The following is a 14,619-nucleotide window of genomic DNA, read 5'->3' on the forward strand; positions in this document are numbered from 1 at the left end:
TATAGAATCTCCTGGATTTGTCCTCCAGTTTACTTTTCTTTCTTTCTTTCCATCTGTTTGTCTTCCTATTTTACTCTCTCAGAGAATTCCTCCACTTTATCTCCTAATCCTTCCACTGAGGTTTTCATTTTTGTTGCCATATATTATGAGAATTCTTTTTTGTTTACTGAAAAAAGATTCAGTAAAAAAAAAATCTTTTTTGTTTACTGGTCTCCTTTCTAGCAATCTTTCCTTATTTCACAGTTGAAATTTCTTCTCTTTTCTCCTGAAGAGATCAGGATTTTGTTTTTTGTTTTGCTCTGATTTTTGTCTCTTATCTTTTGGTCTCAATTTTCATGTGGGTTGCCTTTTTCTGTTCGTTTTGGTCTGCCTCTTTCATATTCAAAGTTTTCCTCAAATTTCTGGAAATCTTTGCCTGTTGCTCAACCATATGTTTGAATGGGAAATTAAAAGTCTGACTGGAAGCTTAAGTATTTGAGTTGACCAAGCTTCACTAAAGGGCATCCAGTTGGACTCTTTGATGTGGAACCAGTGTTGGTGTCCACCAGTCTTTGCTGTGACCTGATCTGATTCCCTATAGAAGATGCTTCCAGTTTCTTGCTTGGAGGGGAAAGGCCTGGCTGTCAGCCTTCTGGGACCTTTGGCAGGGAGGAGGGCTGGGTGTCTCAGCATCTAATAGGCACATGTTCAACCTCATCGCTCTCTTTTCCCTCAGCTGCCTCTGGTGTCCCTGGGTCCAGATGTCCTCTGTTCTATGTCCTCATCAGAGGGGAAAAAAAGCCTTCCAGTGTGCTGCTGGAATGGGCCCGAGTATTTGCCTGGCTATGTGTCTCTCTGCTTTCCCCACTGGTGGCTTAGGATTCAGCTCTCTTGGGTTCGCAATCAGTTACTACCTGTCTACGTGGCTTCTAGGCTCCAAACTGTTGTGTCTGTTACCCTCTCCCCATCTTCTGCCCTTTTTTTAAGTTTATGTCTTTTTTTTAACCCTTTATTGTCATTTTAGAGGGGTTGGAGGTGACAGAACAATTAGATGTGTTGTATTCCATCTGCTTCTTCTTCTTTGTCTATAAATTAAGAGAGGCCCAGAGAGTTGCCGACTGAGTATTCTGAAGTTGCAGCATAACTTAATAGCAGAAATGGTACTGGGACCTATACTTCCTGTCCTTGTTCAGGGCACCCTCTTTCAAAATAGACATCATCAATAATGGATTCCTCCATAACGAGTATGTGCCTGGTTCGGTGTGAATGAGTTTAAAAGTCTGTTTTGCCATGAGTCCTTTGTATTTTTGCTTTGACTGGTAGCTTATCACGAGGCTGTAAATCAGGAAGCATCCCCCACTCTGTGACTTTCTCTGTGTCTCTAGCCCTAGGAATAAAGCATGAGTCCTTGGGGTTAGCCTACCACTGAACTAAACATATCATCTGATAATTAAGACGTGACTCAGTTCATCTGCTTTCTTAGATCTCCCTCAACCCTCAGCAAATAGACATGCACTGGGCCTGCCCCACCAGCCTATCAGACAGATCTAAATCCTAAAAATGGACATTGCCTCATCTCTGCCCCAGGCTGGGATCCTTACCACGTTTGTTCACATCGATAATACACATTCTCACGTACCTTAATTCAATATCCCCAAACATTTGGGGAGGACCTTCTAGTCACAGGACATTATATAAGATGCTAGAGAGGATGGAAAAGATGGAAAATCTTTGCTCTTAAAAAACTCTCATATTTGAATATATAGAATGGAAGGTGAGTGGTATTCAGTTCAATGAAAGATCTGTGTAAAGTGAGTTAGGAGAACAGAGTTAGGAAAGATGACTTGCCTGGAGCTGTCTGTGATGCCCGCAGCACCGGAAGGCACTAAATAGCAAAAACTCTATGTCCCTAATGGTAGTGTCCCTTTCTCTGGCTCAGAAAATGTTTCTTCATTATCCAGATGCAACATTTGAGGTGTATATTCTTAGTTGAACTAAGAAGAGATCCCCAAAAGGGAAATGCTGTTTTATTAAAAACTTAATTCCAGGAAGATGTATACTGATCATTTGCTTCTAGCCATAGTCGTAACAATAATTAATACGTCTACCTTTTCAAGTGCAGGCAGATGCCTTGAGCTTATCACTCCAGACACTGAGAGAGCAGAGTTCCCCAGTTTGCCCTTGATTGTCATTCGGTCCCATGTGTCATTCTGTGGCTGAGGCAGATTTAAAATTAATTTCTGTGCCTTAGTGACGTAAAAACAGTTCTTAACAAACAAGGGGCTCCCACATAAAATCCTCTCAGTATGTTCTCTGGAGAACTAGGGAACTGGATATTTTTGTTGAAGAACACACAGTTCTCAGACATAACCGGAGCATGGCACCTCTTTGCTAAGACAGGAAGGCAGGTCACTTGGGAGCTGGCCTGAGATTGAAATAATTACATGAATTCTGGGGGATGGTGAGTGCTTCATATTTTTATAGCACTTATCTAATAATATTTATAAAGTCTTTTACTAAATATGGAAGATTTTTGAAAATTGATGAGTTATATGGCTACCATTAATTAATGCATAATTTTTACATTTCTTGTTATGATAATAATATTAAGAACATGTATTGGATGCCTACTCTATACCATGTAGTCTACCAGGCACTCTACGGGTGTTATTTTATTTAATGCACCTGTCAACCCTGTAGGGTAAGCACTAGTGGAGTTGGTTAAAGGGACTTACTCAGAAACATACATGACAATAATGTAGAAAAGTCAGTTATTATCAAGGCCACTGTGTACCCAAACCTAAGAATGTATTAAAAAAATGTAATAACTTGACCCATAAAATGAATTTCTAGATACTAATGAATTTTTTTCCTCAGAAATCTATAGTTCTTCAATCATAATGACTATATTCTCAATTGCATCGTTTGAAAGCTTTCCTATTTTAAGATCTCATGAAATGTGACCTTAGCCAATTAGGAAGTGCCCCATAACTGACAAAAAAGAAAACAAGTTAAATAACAAATAATCCAGTCAGTGGAATCATGTGATGTGATTTAGGCTTAGCTCAGTGTTTCTTATATATTTATATGTTGTTAGAGAATGTATAAGATATCTTATGAAATCTTGTCACTTTGCATTAAGAAGTAGAAGTGAGCCCAGTAATAGTTAGAAATGCTTTCAGCCCAAGTAACAGAATACTGATTGGTAAGCACAGCTTAAACTAGAACTTTCCAACCTGTATGGTGAGACCCACTGGTGAGCCACAGAAAGAGGAGCAGAGATATTTATTCCCCCCTCAGTCTTCAGGGTGGTGAGGGAGACCTAGGAGAGCCAAAGTCCCAAGGGCTATTCATCTCAGCAGCCAGCAGTCTCTTCCATGTTCCCTGTAGGACAGTACAAATATTATCCTGTCCTATGAATGTCATGACACTAAAAAAACATGGGGCAGTACTGGCTTAAAATATAATAAAGAAGATTTGTCATTTATTTGACATAAAGTCTGGAAGTGTGCAGTCCAGGTTGGGTGCAGCTGCCCAGTGACATTCTCATGGATCCATGCTCTTTCCATATTGTTGCCCCATGGTCACAAAGTAGCTGCCACAGCCTTAGACATCTTGTCCTCACTCCAGGAAATGCATTCAAGAAGGCAACAGAAAGAACAAAGCAAAAAAAAAAGGGAGGGTGTTTCATATGGTGATGGTCTGTTCTTTTATCCAATGGGTAGGGGAGCTGGGGGGAGCTTTCCCAGTCATGGCCCCAGAAGACCTCCTTAATAACTCCTGGTCAGAAGTAGATTGCATGACCACTTCTTGTTGCATAGGAGTCTGGAAAGAGGCCTACCTACTCTGAGACTACTGATCTCCACCCACTACCTAAACTCAAAATTTGGGGGTTCTGTTAGCAAAGACGGGGAGCTATGCCAGTTGTTTAGGCACCAGTGGTAGTACCAAACATAGCCTGTAAGGAAAAAGTCAGTATTTTTTTTTAATGAGACAGATTTTCTGCTTCTTAATTGTTCAGACTGTTTCAACTAAAATACCACCCACAGGGTCACTTACCCCTGAAACTAAAAGCCTCCTCTGTGGAAGTGGGTTTCAAACAGAGCATCCTACAGATAAGAGAAAAGTTTGTGTAAATATTAGTCAAAGAAATTTAAGTTTTTTCAGTATTCATTTTCATTCAGAGACATCCAAGCAGCGTTTATGATTTTGTAGCTTTGAGTTGTAGAACTAGGTATGGTTTTTTACCTTATTTTCTCCTGTTTGATAGTTTACTAAATTTCATCGTGTATCACATTCACAATGAAATGGCATTAATATTTTTAATTTTTAAATCTGATGGAATCTTTGGAATGTTGTGTGAGATGTCTCCAGAGTTAGACCACAGAGCTGGTTTTATTTCATTTCTTGAACATTAAAATTAAAAGTCATTGTAATGCATATGTCTCACACCACAAATTTTTAAAGATTAACTTTATTTGAGCAGTATTAACTTTGGATATTTGGAGATATTTTTTCTCATTTCCTCAAAATTGACAGAGCAATTATTTTTATCTCATTGCAAAGACTATATCTGAGACTCATGGTACTGAGTGGAGAAACTAAACATAAACACTACCTTTGATTAACTGATCATTTTTAGAAGGTTGGTTCATAATATTCCCAATACTGACTTGGAAGTAAAAAAGAGTAAGAAAAAGAGAAAACACCAGCCACCCAGAATCCTTCCTTGATAACTTGATCTTGGATTTGGAAAACAGAACTAATTCTTGACCAATTTTCGGTCCATGATAAGGAATACTCTTTTTCAGCTTTGTGAATTCATTTTCTGATTATAACAGTTATATAAGAACTTTATAGTGTAGGGAATTTGGAAAAGAAAGCAGTTATTCTTAATCCTACCACCATAATACAATTTTTAATGCCTTTGTGAACCCCAGTCAAGCTCTTTTCAGATTTGTTATATGATTATAATCATAGCATAAATGCTACTTCATATCATGCATATTTTATGGCACTGTTCTCATGCTTTTTTCATATTTTTTAAAGTTTTTATCAAAGATATACTTTAGAGTCAAATAGTTCTTCAATTACTACTAATGAAAACCATCAACCCATCCACTCCTCACCCCCATTTCCTCCTTCCCAAAGGCAATCACTTTCACCTTTTTATCTGATTTTTTGGCTGTTTCTCTCCATCTCTCTAAACAGAATGCTTGTGTTTCTACTTCTTGTTCTCATTTTGGAAAAGGATAATATAGCTCCCTTTTATTACCCCTACCTCCACACTAACCCTTCTCTACCCCTCTATCCCCCTAGTAGAGTTGCATCATAATTTTGGTTAGATTGTTATTTACCTTATTATGTCATAATCACTATTTACAACTGTGCCTTATAAAATCTCATTACTTTTCCTTGTATTTTTCCCAAAAATAAATGATGTTCTGTTCTTTTTTGTTTACTTAGTTGTCTAATACTTGTTACTAATTGAATCTCAAGCTATTCACCATGCATAATTGGTTCAGATGCATCAGACATTGCATCACTGTCATCACCTGAAGCATCTCTCCCTGGGACCTTCTGACCTGATTCAGTCTGCCCTCTGTGCCTGGTGTACAACTGTCATCCTGAGAACTTCCTTTACCTTTGTCTCCGGTATTGGCTCCCCTGCTTCACAGTTCTCAAATCTTCCTCTTTTGGGGATTGTTCCCTTGTTTTTGTGGAGTACATCGTCCAGTATCTTTTTGAGAAAAGGACTCGTGGGGAGCAAAGTTTTTGAGTTCGTGCATGTCTGAAAATGTCTTTATGCTTAGCTCACTCACATAACAGTTTGGCAGGCTGTAAGATTTTATTTTGGAAATAGTTTTCCTTTAGGTTTTTTTTATTTTTTTATTTTATTTTTTTTTATTTTTATTTTTTTTGTGGTATGTGGGCCTCTCACTGTTGTGGCCTCTCCCGTTGCGGAGCACAGGCTCCGGATGCGCAGGCCCAGCGGCCATGGCTCACGGGCCCAGCCGCTCCGCGGCATATGGGATCCTCCCAGACCGGGGCACGAACCCGTATCCCCTGCATCGGCAGGCGGACTCTCAACCACTGCGCCACCAGGGAGGCCCTTCCTTTAGGTTTTTAAAGGCATTATTCCATTGCCTCAGGCTCCCCAGGTTTTTACTGAGAAGTTCAAAGTCATTCTGCTTCCTGATCCTTTATATGTGACCTATTGTTTTCCCTATATGAAAGTTTAAAGATCTTCACTTTGTCCTAATAAAGTATGTTGGAGTGGGTCTTATTTTTATTCATTGTAAAGTATATCCAATGGACCTTTTCACTCTGCACACTCATGTCTTTCAGGTCTAGGAAATTTTCTTTGTTTCTTTTACTTTTTTTGTTTTGGTTTGGTTTTTTCCTTTTTGTTTTGTTTTGTTTTTAGATCTAGGACATTTTCTTTTTTTTAATTGAAGTATAGTTGATTTACAACATTGAGTTAGTTTCAGGTGTACAGCACAGCGATTCAGCCATATATATATACACACACACACACATACACACACACACATATATACATGCACACTTTCAGATTCTTTTTCAGATTCTTTTCTCAGATTCTTATATTCAATATCTTATAATAATAGGCTATAAGATATTGAATATAGTTCCCTGTGCTATACAGTAAATCCTTGAGGTATTTTATATATAGTGGTGTGAATCTATTAATACCATATTCCTAATTTATCCCTCCTGACCCCTTTCCCCTTTGGTAAACATAAGTTTGTTTCCTGTCTGTGAGTCTATTTCTATTTTGCAAATAAGTTTGTTTGTATTATTTTTTTATATTTCATGTATAACTGATATCATATGGTATTTGTCTTTCTCTGTCTGACTTACTTCTCTTAGTATGATAATCTCTAGGTCCAAACATGTTGCCGCAAATGGCATTATTTCCTTTTTTATGGCTAAGTAATATTCCATTGTATATATGTTCTACATCTTCTTTATCCATTCATCTGTCGATGGACACTTAGGTTGCTTCCATGTCTTGGCTATTGTAAATAGTGCTGCTGTGAACACTGGGGTGCACATATCTTTTGAATTAAAGTTTTCATCTTTTCCAGATAATATGCCCAGGAGTGGGATTGCTGGATCATGTGGTAACTCTAGTTTTAGTTTTTTAAGGAACCTCCATACTCTTTGCCATCGCGGCTGCACCAATTTACATTCCCACCAACAGCGTAGGAGGATTTTGTTTCTAGGACATTTTCTTGATGATTTCCTTGCCTCTGTTTTCTCTCTTCTCTCTGTATTTCCTCATTTGAAAATCAGAACTGCTGGACTGGCCTTCTATGTTTCTCTTGTTTTTCTCTGTCTCCCATCTCTTTGTTTCTTTGCTCTGCTTTTGTGTGTGTGAGATTTCCTCAAATTTTCATCCAGCCCTATTACTGAGTCATTTCTACTATTGTATTTTTATTCCCCAAGACCTCTGTCTTGTCTTTATTGTTTTTTAAGTATCATATTCTTTTGTTTCGTAGTTACAGTTACTTATCTGAGGATATGAAAGATAGTTGGGATGTGGATATTTCGGCATTTTTTTCTCCATGCATAATCTCAGTTTCCCTCCAATTAGGTTTTTTTTCTGTATTTTCCATCTCTATCTTTTAAAATAGTGACTTTTCTCAGATTTATGGTAATCTTCGGTTGTCTGTTCATACTTAAAAGGGCACCACTGTGAGTCTATAGAAACAGAAAGTGGATTAGTTGTCACCTAGTGCTGAGGGAATTGGGGAAAATGGAGAGTTCTGCTTATAAGTACAATTTTCTTTTGGAGGTGATGAAAATCTTCTAATATTGGTTGCAGTGATAGTTGCACAACTCTGAATATACTAAAAACATTGGATTATGTACTTTAAATGGATCAGTTGTATGGTGTGTGTATAATATCACAATAAAACCATTTCAAACAAAAAGTGGGACACCAACAAGATAATTAAAAGCTCTACGTGTGTGGCTGGGGCTTGTCATCTGTGGTTTTCACTGTACAGTGATCTGGCTGAGTTGTTTAGTTGGGCTGAGTTGTTTAGTTGGGGGAGCCTCTGATAATCAGTATCTTTGTCTTCTTGGGTTGATAAGATTCCCCAGGAATGACTCTACCAATCTCTCCAGCCTGGAGGATAAAGGCTGCCTGCCAGCATTCTGGGACCTGAGTGAGGGAAGGAGGCTGCCTCTGAATGGAGCAAGCTAACACCCACCTAATCTCCTCATTTCCAGAATGATCTCTAGCCCTCCATGGTGCCTGATGGCCCCTGGTCCAGAGACCCTCTATTCTACCCACTGTAGAGAATCAGTCTCCATTTGTTTGTGTTTGAATGTGTGCCAGGATTGAGAAAGGGCAGTTGCCCCATGGTAGGGAGTGGGAGAGATGATCTGCCTGCTCCTTTTTTTTTTTCCTGGCTGCATTGGGTCTTCATTTCTGCACACCCTTGGTCGCGGTACGTGGGCCTCTCACTGCGGTATGCTGGCTTCAGTAATTGTGGCAAGTGGGCTTAGTTGCTCTGCTGCATGTGGGATCTTCCCGGACCAGGGAACGAACCAGTGTCCCCTGCATCGGCAGGCGGATTCTTAATCACTGAGCCACCAGGGAAGTCCCGATCTGCCTGCTTCTTAAACGTACTTATCTTAGTTGCCCCCCACCACATACACACACATATACACACTTTCAGAGACCCCTGGTGCTTCTAATTCCTAAGTTTTGGGGGATTCTGTGAATCAGGTTGGTTCTAGGCTTTTTTTCTCAATTTTATGAGTTCTTATGTAGGAAGCAAAGGTGGAAATGTGTTTACACCATTTTTACCTGAACACAGATACACGTTTTGCCTTCTCCAATTTTTCAGGAATGTAACAATATGTAGTATTGAGATTACTTTTTTATTTAAAATTCTGATTTGGAAAAAAAAACATAGAATAAACTTTTGATTCTGGACAAAATACTCTTGTTTTATGCAGAATCCAAAGATTTGATGATATTTCTCTGCTATCAAAGGAGGGTATATTATTTTTCATACGCAAATAGAAAAAGCAGTCCTCTCTGAATTCAGAGAACCAGTTAAGTGTATTCAAAATTATTAGGCTTGTGTTAAACTGATTTAAGATAAATAGATGAAGTAAGCTTCTCCTCAAATCATGAAGCATTTCTTTACCTTAGCAAGTGAGCAAGGTTCTCAAATTCTGACTGCCTCATAAAGATTAGATGGATTTTATTGTTAATTTTCCATAGATAAAATTAGATGTTTAATACTTGCCTTAAATACTCTCACGTTGTTCTTTGATTTGAAGAGGATCATTCAGCCCATCTAGACTGAATCTGGAGCTCAAGGTATTAAAATTATGGAAAAGACACTGGCCAAGCTTACCATCCTCTATGATACTTGACCTTGAGGCCAGGGGCTGACTTAATTCCTCTTTGCATTTCTGGTACCTAGAATTGTACTTGGTATCTAGTTAACATTTCTTAAAACTTATCGCGTGAATAAGAGAGGAAAACGTTCATAGTCAAAAGCACAACTGTGTCATATATATTGACAACTTCAAGACAATTCTAAATTGTACTCCAACTAAACATTTCAGTATAATACAACCTTGGGCCAAGTTCTGCTTGATAATAACCATGTTCTCTACTATTACCACAGTCTCTAAAACCTTACGATTCTGTTTCTCAACCAAAAATACCATCCTTTTACTTTTAAAAAGAACCTTTATCTTGCTGTATTGAAACTTATATTTAATTTAGATTATTATGCAAAACCACTTGACCTTCCCAAAGCATCACAGCCATTCAGGACGACTACATAATTTGTGGGATCTCCTGCAAAATAAAAATGTGGGCCCCTTGTTCAAAAATTATTAATAGTTTCAGGATAGCAACTACAGGGCATTAAGCCAAACAAGCGGTCCCTCTAAGGATGACATGCTGACCATTTCTGGAAGGAGTATACTTCTGATGTTTCTTCCAATAAAAGTTTACTTTGGTTCAGTTGTTACAGGGCTGACACTCCCCTGCTCAGTGACCTTTCCTGTGAGAGCAGTTGGGGCATTCATTATACAGTCTTTGCCTGAAACTCTGCATTTCAGATACATGCTGGCGTTCAATCACATAGCTATTACACTTCAGACTTCAGTTCCTTAGACTGCACACTTCCCACCATGGGCATTCAGTAATTGGTGGTGATAATTTTCAGGTGCTTTCTTTGTGCTCTGACAGTAGCTTTCCATGGGTGAAATTCTTCCAGCCAAATTAACGTAAAACGCAAGATCTGATCCCCAAGGGGAAAAGAACTTGAATAAAAATATATCTTCTATTTCTCAGCTCCTGGCAGTTGGTAGAGCTACGTATTTACCCCCATCACACTTGTGTGTCAGCTCAGTGTGTCTGAGCACCTGCTATTCATATCAGAAGGAAATGAAACCAATAGCATTTTTCTTTCCCAGTGGCAGTCTTGAAACTTCCTTCTCTTTTTTTTTTTTTTTTTTTGCGGTACGCGGGCCTCTCACTGTTGTGGCCTCTCCCGCTGCGGAGCACAGGCTCCGGACGCGCAGGCTCAGCGGCCATGGCTCACGGGCCCAGCCGCTCCGCGGCATGTGGGATCTTCCCGGACCGGGGCACGAACCCGTGTCCCCTGCAACGGCAGGCGGACTCTCAACCACTGCGCCACCAGGGAAGCCCGAAACTTCCTTCTCTTTTGCCAGTAAGCCATCATTCTTCTTAGAGACTGCTTTTATACTCAGGCATGTCCGAGATTTCCTTGACTTGTTTGTTTTGAACCTTGAATCTGATAGACACTTAGAAATGTATGTGGTCCTACCTTCACCCATAGGGGCACTTCACATGAACCCAGTGGGCTAAATGTCTCTTAAGGGTTTACCAAAGGATGATTGTGATCCCATCAAGAGAAGTAAAGTTCCTAAGGGAAGTAAAGAGCTAATATTTATTGATGACGAGTAAACGTTCGATCTTTGCTATCTCAGAAGACGGGCATGTATTAATATGCTGACTTTGGATACATTGGCACCGCAGTTCTGTGGTTGCCTTGCTGTGAAGGATGCTCCCTTGGATCCGCCCCAAAATAAGCAGTACCTGATGCAGGGCTAACCGGACTCCCCGCACAGTCCAGGAAGCTGATGGGGCTGGCATGTGGAAGCAGGCTGAGAGCTCCTCTTCAGAAGGCAGAGAGTCAAAACCCATGCCTAGAAGTTACAGAGAGACAATTGTTCTATACAAGGAAGAGTTTCTAGTGTGGTTAGAGAAGAAATAGGCTACCTCTGAAAATGCTGAGCCTCTCACTGGAGCTGAACGACCATCTGGGAGAGCTGCTGGGGAGGGGAGGGAAACATCACGTGGCTTTCTTAGCTAGAGTGCCTTTTGGTTTCCTTGTAACCTTGCAGTTCTGGGTTTCTCTTAAGGTAACTCCCAAGAGAAGATGCTTGATTGTAACCAATACAGAGCCTCATGGGAGGAAAGTCTAACCCATCTTTGCCCTTTCTTATGAATAGAGCGAAACCAAGCCAGCAAGCATGTGGCCTTAAATAGGCCTAAGGCTTACACTGCACCCACTTGGCACGGCATGCTTCCTTTGAGGAAACTGTAATATTATATAGCCATAATTTCCAGTCTGGAGGGGTAAGCTAGCATAGAGACTTTTGAATTAGAATGCCAATCTGCCATTCAGCAGCTACATGACTTAACCTCCTAGGCCTCAATCTCTTCACCTGTAATAAGAGAATAATGATATCTTCCTATAAGATTATTGTGAGGATAAGATGAGAAAATGTGTATGACTGTCTAGTGCCTAGAGTGTAACATGTACTCAAATATCCAGTTTTTTAGTAAGATAGCCCTTCAGACATTCTTGTAGACACACTGCGTGCTCAGTACTATGCCCAACTAACACAATTAGAGGACACCTGAACTCCCCTGGGTCCCCAAGGATGAATGATTCCATATTCTGTCTACATTACCCCAGGACCTCCAACCAGGAAGCTGGTTCCACCAGTGATAACCAGTGGATTGCTTCTAACTGGTGATAACCAGTGGACTGGTTCCAACCAGTGACTGTGAAGATACGACTTGAAAGTACAAGGTGAAGTACAAAGGAGCAGAGAGTATCCCTGGAAAGGCTAACGTTCTAGCAGAGTTTACTTCACCATTGCCACCTCTGATGGTCAGCCTAGTTCTGAAAGACCTAGCCTTTCAATGTGAATTAATACCAATCATGGGCTAGGAATGGTTTAAGGAAGGTAACCCAGTTCTGAACCCCTGTACAAAGTTTGTCCAATGAATGAATGACGAAGTGAATGAGGTCAGTCTTAAGCCTTTGAATGAACTGTAAAATGATGCCAGAGCTCAATATTTACTGAGGATTAGAAGAATCAACCTAGTCCCTCAGTGGTTCCATAGATAAGCCATCCAAAGATACGGATATCTATCCTTCTGTATTAAAAAAGAAAAAGTAATTGGTGTTCAAACAGCAAAACAACGGGGATATGTCAGAGGGCATGGGAGCCAACTGAAAGAATTCTCAACGGGTGAAACTGGAACAATTCAAGCAATAAAATAACATAGTATTGAATTATAAACCAAAGAATAAATAAATATACAAGTCCATACTGATATTGCTGTATGATTGAATAAATAAATAAATGGGGGAGAAGAAACAAATCTCCCATCAGAAGAATTCCAAATAATTATGTAGCTACTCTGCCCTCAAAGAGGTGGAGCGTAGGGGCTTCCCTGGTGGCACAGTGGTTGAGAGTCCGCCTGCCAATGCAGGGGACACGGGTTCGGGCCCTGGTCCAGGAGGATCCCACATGCTGTGGAGCGGCTGGGCCTGTGAGCCATGGCCGCTGGGCCTGCACGTCCGGAGCCTGTGCTCTGCAATGGGAGAGGCCGCAGCAGTGAGAGGCCCGCGTACCGCAAAAAAAAAAAAAGAGGTGGGGCATAACTCCCCATCCTTAAGTGTTAGCTCTACCTAGCAGCTTGCTTCCAAAGAACACAGCATGGAAAGGGAGGTAGGGGTAACTTTACAGTGAAGCAACCTGATAAACACCACCTTGGCCAGGTAATCAAGGTTAACATCATCAGGGATCAGTCATGTTAATACTCTATACCCTTGATATGATGTGATGAGAATGGTACTTTACCTCTGTGATCTTCCTCCCAAAAACCTATCATTACTGTCTAACCATGAGAAAGACATCCGCCAAACCCAAATCGTGGGACATTCTACAAAATACCTAATAAGTACTCCTCAAAACTGTCAAGGTCTTCAAAAACAGGGAAAGTTTAAGAAACCATCACAGTCTATAAGATTATAGCCCAAGGAGATATAATGACTAAATGTAGTGTAATATCCTGATGGGGTCCTGGAACAGAAAAAGAGCATTAAGTAAAACTTACAAAATCTAAATAGAGTATGGACTTTTGTTTTGTTTTGTTTTTTAAGTGGTTGGTGTTTCTTCCCTCAAAGTGACATCACCAAAACCTACACAACAATCATGCATTATAACATCATTTCTTATAATGTGAGTGCTGGGGATCATGTTTTAAAACTACCTGTGAGGCTTTACTTGAAATGCGGTGTACTCGGTATATGGGTTGTACACACAAGGACACAGGTAGTCTGTTAAATGGTATAGGTCTTTTTGCAGCCACACTTAACTGTGATTAACGTATTATGCAGATTATATTTTAACCTGCCTTGGAACCTCAACCCATACAAGGCTGGTATGGATTCCTTTGGCTTTTATAGCTCAAATTTCCCAGTTTCCAGAATTTGGGATTGGGTCGAAGAAATTTTCCATGCGTATGTGTCCGGGGTAAGGGAAAGTTTCTTGCTTATACTTAAGTGCCCATAGTTGACATACAGACAGCTGTAATTTCTTTATGTCCCAAATATAGGAAACCAGGCTGTGTCTCTCCTGAGGGAAAGGTACATGTAGTCAGACCATGTTCCATTCACTGCAGGCTTAGGAAACTTTACTCAAAGATTGTTGCCTTGGCAACACGTGTCATTGTCATCACTCTAAGGCACTCTTTTTACATCAACTCCAGCCTTTTCCACTGTCAAGGAGACGAAAATCAAAGCAAGAAAGGTGTATGATTTCTTTGATACTGGTTCTGTGCACACTACTGGTTTTTATATCTTTTTTTTTTTTTTTTTTTTTTTTTTTTGCGGTACACAGGCCTCTCACTCTTGTGGCCTCTCCCATTGCGGAGCACAGGCTCTGGACGCTCAGGCTCATCAGCCATGGCTCACGGGCGTAGCCGCTCTGCGGCATGTGGGATCTTCCCGGACCGGGGCACAAACCCGTGTCCCCTGCATCAGCAGGCAGACTCTCAACCACTGCGCCACCAGGGAAGCCCGGGTTTTTATATCTTGATACCGTTCCTCGAAAACAATCATCCCATCTCTTCCTGAGAAAATGTTAATATTTCCTGTGAACTCATATGCTGTTTGCATTGATTTTGTTTTTATGACTGTTCCTGGATAAACGTGTGGAAGTTGGTCCAAGTTTAGGATGAGTCAAATGCAGTGTAGAAATAAGCTACTTCCTCACATATTGTAGCTGGTCTTTTTCACAGGGACCTGTATGGCA

At 40.3% G+C, this 14,619-nt stretch overlaps 1 protein-coding gene across 1 annotated transcript in view; it reads left to right on the forward strand.

The window, feature by feature from the left end:
- PIP5K1B (phosphatidylinositol-4-phosphate 5-kinase type 1 beta) overlaps positions 1-14,619 on the forward strand; it is a 214,206-nt gene that overhangs the window by 152,969 nt on the left and 46,618 nt on the right. The window lies entirely within an intron of this gene.

This window comes from Mesoplodon densirostris, chromosome 6 (genome assembly GCF_025265405.1).
Source record: "Mesoplodon densirostris isolate mMesDen1 chromosome 6, mMesDen1 primary haplotype, whole genome shotgun sequence".
Lineage (NCBI taxonomy): Eukaryota > Metazoa > Chordata > Mammalia > Artiodactyla > Ziphiidae > Mesoplodon > Mesoplodon densirostris.